The 12591-nt window shown below is 58.2% G+C and overlaps 1 long non-coding RNA gene across 1 annotated transcript in view; it reads left to right on the forward strand.

The window, feature by feature from the left end:
* Positions 1-6047: 6047 nt before the first annotated feature.
* LOC117654540 overlaps positions 6048-12591 on the forward strand; it is a 43922-nt gene continuing 37378 nt past the window's right edge. Inside the window, exon 1 of the long non-coding RNA XR_004588321.1 lies at positions 6048-6357. This is a non-coding gene — a long non-coding RNA (uncharacterized LOC117654540). The remainder of the gene's footprint in view (positions 6358-12591) is intronic.

Genomic DNA, 12591 nt, shown 5'->3' on the forward strand with positions numbered 1-12591 from the left:
ACGCGCACAGAGATGCAGTGGGGCCGCCTGCTTTAGAAAAGTAAAAAAGAACTCGAGGGGGAGCATTTGAGAGTTGGCTTTGTCGAATGCTTGGCTGGCATTAGGTTGATGCCGCACTGCTGCAGCAGCCCCACAAGCAGTTCTCTCTCTCTCTTTCTTTCTCTCTCTCTCTTCTCTCTCTCTCTCTCTCTCTCTCTCTCTCTCTCTCTCTCTCTCTCTCTCGCACTCGCCGTCAAGCACAGTGTGCGTACCGTGTCTCGGTCGCTCCCCTCCGGTCCCCTCGCATGGCGACGGGCGCATTCAGAGTCCCGACTGCGCTGCGATGCGGCACCAAATTTTTCTTCATCGGGGTTTCCTTTTTCGCGCTTTTTCGATTCACCAGCACGGGGTGGTTACCCTTTCAGATCAGAATAAAATACATCGTTACCACTTATTTTACCACGAACCGGGGTAAATCCTCAGGTTTCCGAGGGTGAATTTCTATGTACTTATCAGAACAGGATTAACCCGACTCAGTATACTCACAAGATTTTTCAAAGGAATTATTCGCTCATTTCTTTTCATCGGAAATTTGGCGTTGCTGTTGTCAATCAGCAAAAAAGCCATTGAGTACCCATCAAAAATTCTGAATTTTATGTCTAGTTGAAGCAGAAATTTCCCGTATTTCATGTACTCATTGGCAACCAGAAAATCTGAGTGATTCATCCCTCGAAATCGGAAAACCCATTTTAATTTTATGGTGTAAAGTACAGGGCAGCCATTAAAAATTTTTCGATATCGGTTTCATTTTGGTATGTGACATGTTCAGCCGATTTGACTAGGGCCATTTTAATCTTATGCACATCGGATCATCTTTAGTAGCATATCGAGGCCTGATCACGAGCTATCGAAAATCGGACTTCAGATTTGGATCGGACTCAGTTTTGACCCCCCAGAGAAGTTATCATCAATTTTGAATGTGCCTCGGCATGGTCATATTACCGATGTTTGAAGTTGTCTTACCAATCAGAACTGTCCACTCAGAAAAAACACAATCAGAAATAGTCAATCAGAACTGGTACCAATCAGAAATCATCAATCAGAGGTGCGCGAAAAAACATCAGGATTTTCCAATCAGAAAATATCCTGATTGACCAATCAGGAATTTCCTGATTGAAATCCTGATGAATTTTACACCGGTGGACGTGCCTCTCCGCGTTCGATCCGAGGGGTGAATCACTAGTGTACTTATGTGTACACATTAACCCGTACTCAGTATACTCACAAGTTTGGAAAGAGCAACATTCGCTCATTTCTTTCGCGATTTGGCGTTGCGTGTTGTCTAAACCGCTAAATAAAGCCAAAAAACCATTAAAAATGTGGAATTTAAGTGTATTAGAAGCAGGTGTTCTCACCCGTACTCATGTACTCATATGTGTACACCAGAAAGCTGAGTGATTCACCCCTCGGTTCGATCCCATTTCAAGTTATTTGTAATACACAGGACAGCCATTATTTTGCTTTTCTCCGCCTTCATTATTCGTCTCTCCTTTCCCGTTATACTCCGCATTTCCTTGCTTTTTTTGGGTCTTGGCGACGCGGCGCGGAGAGAGAGAGAGAGAGAGAGAGAGAGAGAGAGAGAGAGAGAGAGAGAGAGAGAGAGAGAGAGAGAGAGAGAGAGAGAGAGAGAGAGAGAGAGAGACATGTCGTGATGAGAAGAGTCCCTGAAAGACGCTTTTGTTCGCCTCATCGAGGCTCTGGCGGCACACTGCCCGGCACACTGCCCGGCTACTGCCCGGCACATCATTCCGAACAGGGCTCTCGTCGCTCTGTCTCTCTCGCACTCAAGGGCCGCTCCGGAGGGGAGCGACAGAGACGGAGCGCTGAGCCAGTCGTGCGCAGGGCGCTCATTGCCCCGCCTCTCCGCTGCACGCACCTTCCGCTGCCTCTCTCGCACCCTCGCGGGACGCCCTCTAAGTGCGAGAGAGACGGCGCGACTTTGATTTTGATGCTCCGGCCGTGAATGGCGGCGGGCCAGTCATTGGCGCGACTTGGCGCTGGGATTAAAACCAGCGGCCAGCGCCTCTTCCCGCCTCGCCTCGCCTCCGTGCCGCCATTCAAAGGCCCGCCGGACCGAACGCCCCGCCCCGCCCCGCCCCGCCCCGCCCTGTTGTGGCCAAGACCCCTTCGTCCCGCCTGGGCGCCTCTCCTGCCAGCCTCTCCGCCCATTGATCAAGCTCGCCCACTGTAAAAATTAAAACGCACCGACGGAGGTACACTGCTAATCAAAGTGTGAAGCTTGCTAGCATAGAACTACGTATTTGTTCCACGATATTATCAGAGCGAGCCTAACCCACCCAATAATGGATACGAAAGTTGGCCAGCTTGAAAAGTATCAAAATATTTTCCAACTAGTTTAAATAAGCAGCACATACCTGTCAAATATTAGACGATAATCTTGAGTGGTCAATATCCAACCAAGGATGAGGACGGCTGATCTCAATGAGCATAGTGAAACGGAATGTTCTTGTCAACAAAGAGAAGTCATCACTTAATTTTGTCCAAAAAATTACCATTGATCACAATTCAAAAAAACACTGAGGTGCAATGAAAATTTGGAAAATTTGGAAGCACTAAAAGGAGTCCCTTTCTTAATCTTGAAGACGGTGCAGATTCCAGGGTCCAGTCGTGCCTGGCCATGAGGTGAGGTTGGGCGGCCCACGAGATGGCCATATTTTCAGAGTTTTGACGCGTGTCAACATACATAAGTCACCCAAACTCACTTTTCTTTTTTCAATTTCTTTCATGATTTCACTTTCTCAGCTGTCAAGTTTGAGTGCAACAGATCAAACCCGTAATAAACCAGCACACGCGAAACTGCACGTAAAACAAACGAGACGCAACAAACAAAAACCGTTGTTGATGCTGCCAACATTACAAATTAAAAAAAAAAAAGTCTGAACTAAAATGCCTGATTTTGAATCTTAACCCTGGTACAATTTCGGGTCATGAGAAAAAGGCGCAGGATCATGTGCAAGATTTTGGTCGTAAACTCAAAAGGTTACATTTATTCTTATTTTCTTACGTTGGCAGCATCGTCTGTTTCAATTTTGTTTTGTTTATTGCGTCGTTTGTTTAGCATGTAGTTTTGTGATTTCGTGCGTGTTCCCGGCCTATTTATACCGATTTCGGACTTTTGCACACGAATTCGAGTGCTTCGAGACAGCTAAATTGTGAAACAAACTGAGCAAAGGATAGTGAGAGTGCGTGACGTGCGTCAACACGACTCAAAACTCTGAAAACGTGTCCATCGCGTTGGGCAGTCCAACCTCACCTTATGGCCAGGTCTGACTCAGTTCCGACTGGCTCTTGGAATCTTCCCACTCTTCAAGATAAGGGAAGAGACTCCTATTGGTGCTTCTTTCCTTCAAGACCAAATTTATTTTGTCACCTCAGTGTTTGTTGAATTTGTGGACAGTTATAAGTTTCCGAACAAAATAAAATGATGGCTGCTATTTGTTGGTAAAAACATTCCGTTTGGCCATGCGTGTTGTGATCAGCTGTGCCCATCCTTGGTTGGATACAGACTACTCAAAATCATCAGCAAGTATTTGTCAGGTATGTGTTGGTTATTTAAACAAACTGAACAATATTTTAATACTTAATAAGTTGACCAAGTTACGTGTCCATTATTTGGTCTGATTTAGCTTGCCCTGGTGATATTGTGGATGTAGCTCTATGCGCTCAAACGTTGATCCAAAATGTGGTCTACGCTGCAAAGCAAGGAACAATCTGGTTCATGTCTTGAACCGTTGGCAGGATCCACACTGGGATTTGCAGTGCAGTCCTCGTCCCAGTCGCCACTTAATTCTCACCTTCCTCCCCGTCACCACTCTGATCACGCCAGCGGCAAACAAAACAAACCCATAAACAAACGGACACGGAGGCAAACTGGCAGCAGCGCCGCGTACCGCGTGACGTCAAGTGAATGCTGAGAGAGGACTGGATTACCATTCATTCGGCGCTGCTGTCTGCGCCACCGCGCCCCGCCCCGCCGCCCCGCCCCGCCCCGATGTGCAGTGCCGACTAAACCGGGTGCCCCTCCCCCTTTTTTCCGCGCAAACAAACACATACCCGCACACTCACGCGCGCACGCAGCGAAAACATTTTTTTTAGAGTGCTGGCTGCTGTTGCCTTTATTGAGTCGGGGATGAGCAAAGAGGCTCCCCGACCTCCCCGGCGGGGTGGCACCGCAGACCAATTCCGAGAGTCGTTTTCGTCGCTCTGTCTCTCTCGCACCTATACGGGTCACCCCATGAGTACGAGAGAGACAGAGCGACGAAAACGACTCTCGGAATCAGTCTGCTGGCGGCACGGGGCGACGGGGACCGCCATTTCGGACGCTGCCACGCCACTAGATAACGCGGCGTTATCGCGCGCGCTGCGTCGCCGTAGGGTAGGGGGGGGGGCAGGTAGGAGGGGAGGGGAGGGGAGGGCGACCCCCCGGGGGCGGCGCGCCGTGGCGGTCGAGTGAAATGGGTTGTCCGCAATCACGCCGTTTTGCCCTTTATTTGTTTGCCGCCCTGGGCTCAGCGTGTGGGCTCAGCGGCCAGCAGACCGACTCCGAGTGTCATTTTCATCGCTCTGTCTCGCTCGCACTAAAGGCGCTTTCCGTAGGGGTGCGAGAGAGACAGAGCGACCCTCGGAATCAGTCTACTGGGCGTGGGCTAGGGTGGGCGACCCGGGCGGTGCATGCCTGGCGCGAAGCCGTACGACCTCACCTACTAGAGCAGCAGGCCGAGGCGCCCGCACCACCTGCAGCCTCATTCCGAGAGTCGTTTCCGTCGCTCCGTCTCTCTCGCTCTCGAGGGGCGTCCCGTGCGGTGAGAGAGAGACAGAGCGAAACGACTCTCGGAATGAGTCTACTGACCCGGCCGGCCGGCCTGCGCCCGTAGCTGCAGGCTGATTCCTAACAGTGCTCCTTCGCTGTGTCTCTGTCTCTCTCGCGCCGGCACGACACGCCCCGTGGGTGCGAGAGAGAGCGGCGCCCGTATGGGGCGCTAGCGCGGTCCAGCCTAGTCCAGCCGGCCATCAGTCAAAGGGCGGGCCCAATTACGCGCGCCGCCGACTCGCGGGCCAAAGCCCGGCCCGGCCCACCCCTACAAGACGCTGGATCGGATGTTGTCCCTCTCGGCGGCGGCACACGTCCCGGGCCTCGTCCGGGGCCTCGTCCCGGACAGACAGGCGGAAGCGAAGAGCGAAGGCGGCGTCCGTTGGCGTCCGTCGGGATCCTGGCCGGGATCTTGATGCCCCAGCCTGCAGGGCCTCGCTGGGCCTCGCCTCGGCCTTGCCGCGCACCGCGGCCTCCTTGTCGCTCATCAGTCACGTCCGTCAACAGACGCCCGGGAGGAGTACGCCTCATCAGCACGCCCCGGGCACACGCCCTGACCTTATCTGCAGCTGCCAGCTGTCACTGTCTCTGTCGCTCCCATGCGCGAGACAGGATTACACACGCTTAAGACACTTCCGGAGTGTAACACGGCGTGCTTTCTGTTGCAGGTGGCGTTGCAGGGCGTGGGCGTGCTGGGGCAGGCATGGGCTTGGTGCGCCCTGCCCTGGGCCCCTCGGCCCCCGCGCGCCGCGCACGCCGCCAGCGCCGGTAGCGGACTTGCCTCGCTGCTGCAGGCCTCGCAGGCCGCCTTGGAGGCGCGGCGCGGACCATCCCTATGTTGCGCTATGCAGCTGCTGGCCCTCAATGCCCTGCTCATGTTCGACGTCGTCTTCGTCTTCTTCCTGTTCCTGGTGGGCGTGTCCTGCCTCGCCTACTACCTGCCCGCCACCACGCGCCGCTCCACGCCCCGCTTCGCCGACCCGGAGCCGCCGCCGTCGCCGCGGCACTACGTCACGGACCCCAACGCGCGGCACGCGGCCAAGTCCCCCGTGGACCAGGTGTGAGGCCGTCGACGCCGGCGTCGCGGTGGCGGCCCGCGGGGGCGGGGGCAGGCGGCGGCCTCGGCGTGGCAGGGCCGCCCGCCCGAGGACACCGCGGCACCGCGCCGCCCCCGCACCTGACGCGGCCCCACGGCCTCGGCGGTAGTGGCACCGGCGGAACGAACTTGACTGCGTGTGTGTTTGTGCGTGAGTGTGAGTGTGTGTCATAGCGGATTCGTTGGCCATTGATTGGCTTTCTCTGACAGTGCGTGCGTGTGCTACGCGAAACAGTGGACTGTCTTTTTGTTTTTCTGTCGCCCAACTTTTCGATTGTCTTTTTTTTTTCAATTTGTGAAATCGGGCCACCGCATCACTGACGTCGTGGCTTCACTGCTGCGACGCCTCGACCATGCGGTGCCAAGCTTCACGGCGGGGACGCGGTGCAAGGTGAGTCCCACACTGTTCTTTTTTCTTGTTCGTTTTTCAATTTCAAAGGTGAAACAACGTTTTTCATTATCGTGCCTTCCGCTTGTTGGCACTCGGTGTGTACTTGTGTACTCTGGCAAAATCCCAAAACTCATAAACACCTAAAGCTCTCGACTTTCGCGAAAAAATAATAAACGTAGAATCACCGACACGTATTGAAAAGTCGAAGCAGCGGGCGCGGCAGGCAGGAGGTGGAGGCCGCGCCGCGCGGGCAAGAGTCTGTTTGCGGGAGGGATCGCTACACCGATTGCAGCCGCATATTAAAGTTGGGAGACCCAGCTCCTCACCCTCCCCACATCGTGTATTACTGTTCCATTTTTTGTAACTTTTTACTCTCTTTTTTTCGAGCAGTGTCGCGAAGAAACTCTTTGTTGCGCGGCCCTCGATAATCGACCTCGTCGCCACTCCGTGCCGCAGCGTGCCGCGTGCCCCGCGTCGGCAGCAATTAGTGCGCGTGGCGGCCGCCATTAGCGATCCCTCCCTTGCCTGCGCAGACCTTTGTTCTGTCACGATTTGCATCCAAGTGGCATCGCTTTTCGATTAGCGCGGCGCCGCGCATAACGCCGACGCGCCACCTCCCCGTGCGCAGCGCGGACCGCGTGCCCACGCGTCGGCACGCCAACTTAGTCGCGCGGGCCGGCGACGCGGCGGACCGCGGCGGCCCACCGCGCGGACACCGCGACAGCCGACACCGGCGGACACGCGGCGGACACGCGGGACAACGCGGCGGACACGGGCGACACGCGCGGACACCGGGGGACACGCGCGGACACGCGGCGGACACGCGGCGGACACGCGGCGGACACGCGGCGGACACGCGGCGGACACGCGGCGGACACGCGGCGGACACGCGGCGGACACGCGCGGCGCCGTCACTGTCGTCACTCACGCGCGGATATTGCGCCTCACTCGGTGTCACTTTGGCGTCACTCGCGACAACCTTCATTACATGACGCGTCGCTCTTTTCCTTGTTGTCGGCGCGCTTTTTTGCGTCCGGTTAATTCACCACCGGACCGCGGGTGGTAGACCGGTGGAGGCGGCCAAGCCTCTCGACCGAGCTCTCGACGCGTTTTGGGCTCGCTAAATGGGACTCGAACCGAACGTGTGACCCCACCAATGGATTCGTCGTTCAGAGAGCAATCCGTTGGTGGGGTCATACGCTCGGTTCGAGTCCCATTTAGCGACTCTAAAGCTCAAAACGCACCCGGGATTTTTGACCGCCTCCACCGGTCTTTTTCCCCTCCGTTGCCGGGCCAGCCGGCCGAGGCGTCCCATATTGCAAGTCCGCGACGGGTTTCATTACTTGTGCTAGTTCAACAGAGCCATGCTGCCGCGTGCTGCCGCTACACCGTGCAAGGCCAGCGGCAAACTTTGCCGGCCGAGTACACTGTATCTGGTGCAGCAGCGCCGTGGTGCGCCGCGCCTCCTTGCGCACTCCGTTGCAGCACCTGTGCCGGGCTGGGGGAGTTGCTACCTGCCCGGCGACTTGGTGGCGCTTTCCTCTGCTGTTTTATTATGTTGTTAGTTTACACGGGCTGAGCAGCAATTGCTATCGTGTTTACCTTGAGCCCCGCCCGGCCCGGCCCGGCGCGCCAAACGCCGCCCCACGGGGTGTGGGGCCCCCTGGCTCTGCCCCCTGCCCGCCCCCGCGCGGGGCGGCCCGTCGGCGGCTGTTCTTGGGGGATGTACCCGGGTTGGCGCTCGCCCCGGAAATTTATGTGACTCGTCCTCCTGGACGCCGCCGTGCCGCCCTGCCGCACGGTGGGCCGGAAGACCAGCGACTCTAGACGCGTTTTGAGCGCCAGAGTCGCGAAACAGGACTCGAACCGAACGTGTGACCCCGCCAATGGATTGCTCTCCGAACGAGGAGTCCATTGGTGGAGTCACACTTTCGGTTCGAAGTCCCATTTAACGACTCTGGAGCTCGAAACGCGTCTGGAATTTCGGCCGCACCCACCTGTCTTCTGGTCCACTGCGCGCCGTGCCGCTGCCTTGAAGGAGTAGCCGGGGTGTCTGGTAGACGGCCGCCCGAAATGAGACTCGGGGAAAAATGTGTTTGCGGCGGTAATGACTGCAGCGCCTTAGTCGCCCACACTGTGCATTAGCGAGGGGGGGCGAGGCGGGGCGAGGAGGCAGAGGCAGCGCCCATCCATTGTTGGCCCACCAAATTATCCGCCCCTTGTTTCCTTGTTAGCTCGGCGCGCTCGGCGTGACAAGGTTCAAATACCGAGGCGCGTCTGTCGCACGGGGCCGCACGGGGCTCCATTAGTTTCCTTCTCTGTCAGCGGTAAATTTCGCACATTCAATTTTATTTCTTTTTTTGGCCAGAGTGCGAGCGCGTGGTGGCGGAGGAAGGCGTGTGGGTAAATGTGTATTTTCCTGATGCTGTGGGTGCCCCGACCGTCCATGAAGCCGAACTCAATCTTGCCGTTCTCGGTGCCAATTCAAAGCCCCCTGGCACAGCAGCCCTTCTCACACACACACACACACACACACACACACACACACACACACACACACACACACACAACGGCTGCTTGGTGCCAGGCATGGAATGCGCCAGGGTTCGCCATAGGCACTCCGTAGTCACGCCGAGGCAGAATGGGTCGGGCGGTCCGGGTCGGCGGGGTCGGGAGGACGTTTGGGAGATGGGTCGGGAAGGGGTCGGGGTCCTGGCCGCTCAGGTGAATCGAGGCGCATTCCCTTCCCCACCTCCTTAAGCATCCCCTGCACACTGGGAGCGCCCCAGCCTGCTCCACCCTTCCAGCCTTCCAGACGGTGGAGGCACAATTTCCGGAGAGCAAAGCATCTGGCGTCGCATGCGACGGGCGCAGGCGGCGGGGCGGGGGGCGGGGGGCGGGGCGGGGCGGGGCGAAGCCTTGTTGCCATCGGCACGCCGGCGAGACGCCCACGCGTCTGCAACGCGCCTTTCCAATAACCACAAAACAAAATACGAGATGAGGGCGGCAAGCAGCCGGGCCGGGGCTGGGTTCATTTCATACGAGACAAGGCGGAGATCTACTCGGGCACCGAGCTGCACTGCGATCAGCTGGGACTGGGCCGCCAGCCCCGCCAGCCCCGCCAGCCCCGCCAGCCCCGCACTCCGATACGAGCCGTCATCACTTTCGGATCCCCGCCCCGCCCCGCCTCGAATAAAACAGCAGGCCCCGTCGGATTGGCGTGCGTTTTCGCGTTTTCGCGGCTTGGTGGGAAATGACGGCCGACTTGAAATGACAGCGCAGTTATCCTCTCTCACCCCGCCAGACAAAATGAAAACGGAAAATCGAAGAAAAGGAAAAGGGTGTCTATTAACAGGGAGATAATGTGCTGCGCAGGGGGCCGCTCGGAGGAGGCGGCGGCGCGGACGGCGCGTGCGGTTCCCCGACCGGTGACCGCGGACCGCGAGTTGCGCGCGAGTGATCTCGTTCGCACGCTCCGTGCACTCCGTCGTCGCCCCGCTGTGCCCCGCTGTACCCAAGGCTGTGCCGCACCCTCCTGTTGTGCCCCTGGCTGCTGCCTTTGGCGCGGTTCGGCGCCGCTGCTGTTGGGGCTGCCACTTGTCGGGCTCCTTCACCGCCTCCTTCATATCGTAACCTAGACGCGCCCCCGCCCCGCCCCGCCGCACCCCGCAGACGAGATTCCGGCGAGAGAGTGAAAAGTCGACCGTAAATCTTAGCGCTAAGGAGCGGGAAAATTACGGATAAACTGTGTGCGCCTTCTCTTTTTTTCCCCTTTTTCTCCCCCTTCTTGCTGCGAAACGAGAGCAGGAGTGCGGAGGGCGGCGGCGTCGTAGGCCGCGCGATGTGATGAGAGGGAAACGGGAGCGGAGGGAGCAAAAGAAAGAGGGGACACGGTGCAGTCGCCCAGAACGCCGAGCGCGCCGTGCGGCTCAAGGCTCCTGCCCGGCCTTGTCGGGCCCTTCCGAACGGCCACGCTGCGTCTCTCTCGCACCCTTGCGGGACGCCCCGCCAGTGTGACAGAGACAGCGCGACGGCACGGCGCTTCGGAATCGGTCTGCCGGCGGCCCGGCGGCGCTGCCCTCGGCGCTGCCCGACGGGGTTAGGGCGACGTCACACGTCAGCGGCAGCAAGCCGGACAGAAAAACCGAACGCCTCGCCGGCACGGCGGCACCGCCTCTTGTTGATGCCCCTGCCGGCCCCTGCCGGTCCACGCCCTCCCCGTCCTGAGCACCGCAAGGCGACCAAAGGCCTGGCCAAGGCGCGGCTGGCTTCTGGCCGTCTGCAGGCAACGGCCGGGGCGGGGCGGGGCGGGGCGGGGCGGGGCACAGTTTACAGCCCTCAATAGACAGGGCGAGGCCACGCCGGCCACGCCACGACGATGCTTGTTCGAACACGACGCCGCGTGTCGGCAACGTTGGCAATCCTGCGTACAGTGGGCCACAAGACCGGTGGAGGCGGACAAAATTCTAGACGCGTTTTTGAGCTCCAGAGTCGCTAAATGGGTCTCGAACCGAACGTGTGACCCCACCAATGGAAAGCTCTCCGAACGAGGAGGAATCCATTGGTGGGGTCACACGTTCGCTTCGAGTCCCATTTGGCGACTCTGCAGCTCAAAACGCGTCGAGTGTTTTGGCGGCCAGGCTGGCCAGCGAGTCTACGTGTTTCCGTTTCCAGCGACGGGATGCCGCACTCTTTCACGCACCGTTGTATGGCTCCGTGTTGCCGAACTATTTTTGTGTGTCCTGCTCGCGGTGGCGCACGCGCGGGGCTGCCTCGTCCTTTTGTGCGCGCGCCGCTGCTATTTTTTTTCTTTTTTTGCTGTTGTTATTGTTTTTCTCTTGTGTCGTTGCGGCTTTGTTTCCATTCGCCACACGCGCGGGCGTGACCGCCATGCCGAGGCGCCGGACCTGCAATATGTACACGCGTCACGGACTTTTGTATGAATCGTTTAATTAGCACTCGTAAATTGTTGGCGCCGTGGTGTCAAGCCACGCGCATCATTGCGCGGACCGCAAGACACCGCCCCGCGCCAAAAAATAAATAAAACAAAAAATTTTTTTAAATATACTTTGCGTGGAATTGTTGGCGTTGTGGTGTCAAGCCATGCGGATCATTGCGCGGACCGCAAGGACACCGCCTCGAGCAAAAAAAAAGAAAGCAAACAAAAAAACATTTTTGGAAGTTTGTTTTTTATTTTGCGGAGAGCGTCTTTTCATCCCGTCTCAATATGTTGGGGCAGCGGGGCGGTCTTCCTCCGGGTCCTCCATCACGCGACGCAGCCGTCACGCCACCCCGGCCGGACGAGGCCCTTATCGGCGGCCGCGACGCCGCGACGCCGCCAAACATCGTATCTCTTTTTTTTTTTTTCATCCCAGTGGAGTCGTTTGAAAAGCCAAGGGGCTAATGAAGAGACGGGCTGCCTAGCTCCGGTTTGAGTTGGTTCTGCTCGTCTTGTCGCTTGGCTGACCTGCCGGCAGCGGCTGGACACCGAACATCTCGCCGGACAATCGGCGTCACATTCTCGGGACGAGGATCCGGAAGTACGGAGCGAGCGTGCTGTGCTGTGCTAGGCCTCTTGAAGCCGATGCACGAAAAGGACGCACTGCGGTGCGTGGGGCGGGGCGTGGCGGGGCGCCGCCGTGCCTCCCGCCGCCTCGCGACTGCTCCTGACAGCTTGTTCCACATGAAGGAATGCTGGTAAACCCCGCCAGTGGAGCTCCTTGGCAGGCATCTTGGCGTGCCGGGGGAGCGCGGCGCACGGCCGCACGCGGCGAACCGGCCCGAGTCACGCACGCACTCACGGCTCACGCGCGCGTGTCACAATAGCGCCGATAGCATCCGTGACCGTCCGTGACCTCCACCGGGGTCGCCGCGCCACGCCGCGCCACGGCACTGCAAAGTGGGCTCTTCTGGCGGCCGCACGCACGCAGCACGCACGCAGCACGCAGCAAGCACCCTTTCCGCTCGCCAAGTTCCGGGAGGAAGAAAGTCCAACTATTTGGCCTCCACAAGCGGGGGACGATTCGGGCATTTCAGGCATTCCGAAAAGTTGAGTCGCAGGTCCGAGATTAGCGCGGCAGGGCGTGTGGGGCGGCTGGAGGCTGGCTGGAGGCTGGCTGGAGGCAGGCAGGCTGTAAGCAAGCACCGCACGCCGGGATGCCACACGCCGCCGCAAGAGAGACGCAGTGCGACAGCCAAAAAAGCATCGCGCATTCTTCTCGAAGGCCGGAGACC

Source organism: Thrips palmi, unplaced genomic scaffold (genome assembly GCF_012932325.1).
Source record: "Thrips palmi isolate BJ-2018 unplaced genomic scaffold, TpBJ-2018v1 HiC_scaffold_10, whole genome shotgun sequence".
In the NCBI taxonomy this organism is placed as follows: Eukaryota; Metazoa; Arthropoda; class Insecta; order Thysanoptera; family Thripidae; genus Thrips; species Thrips palmi.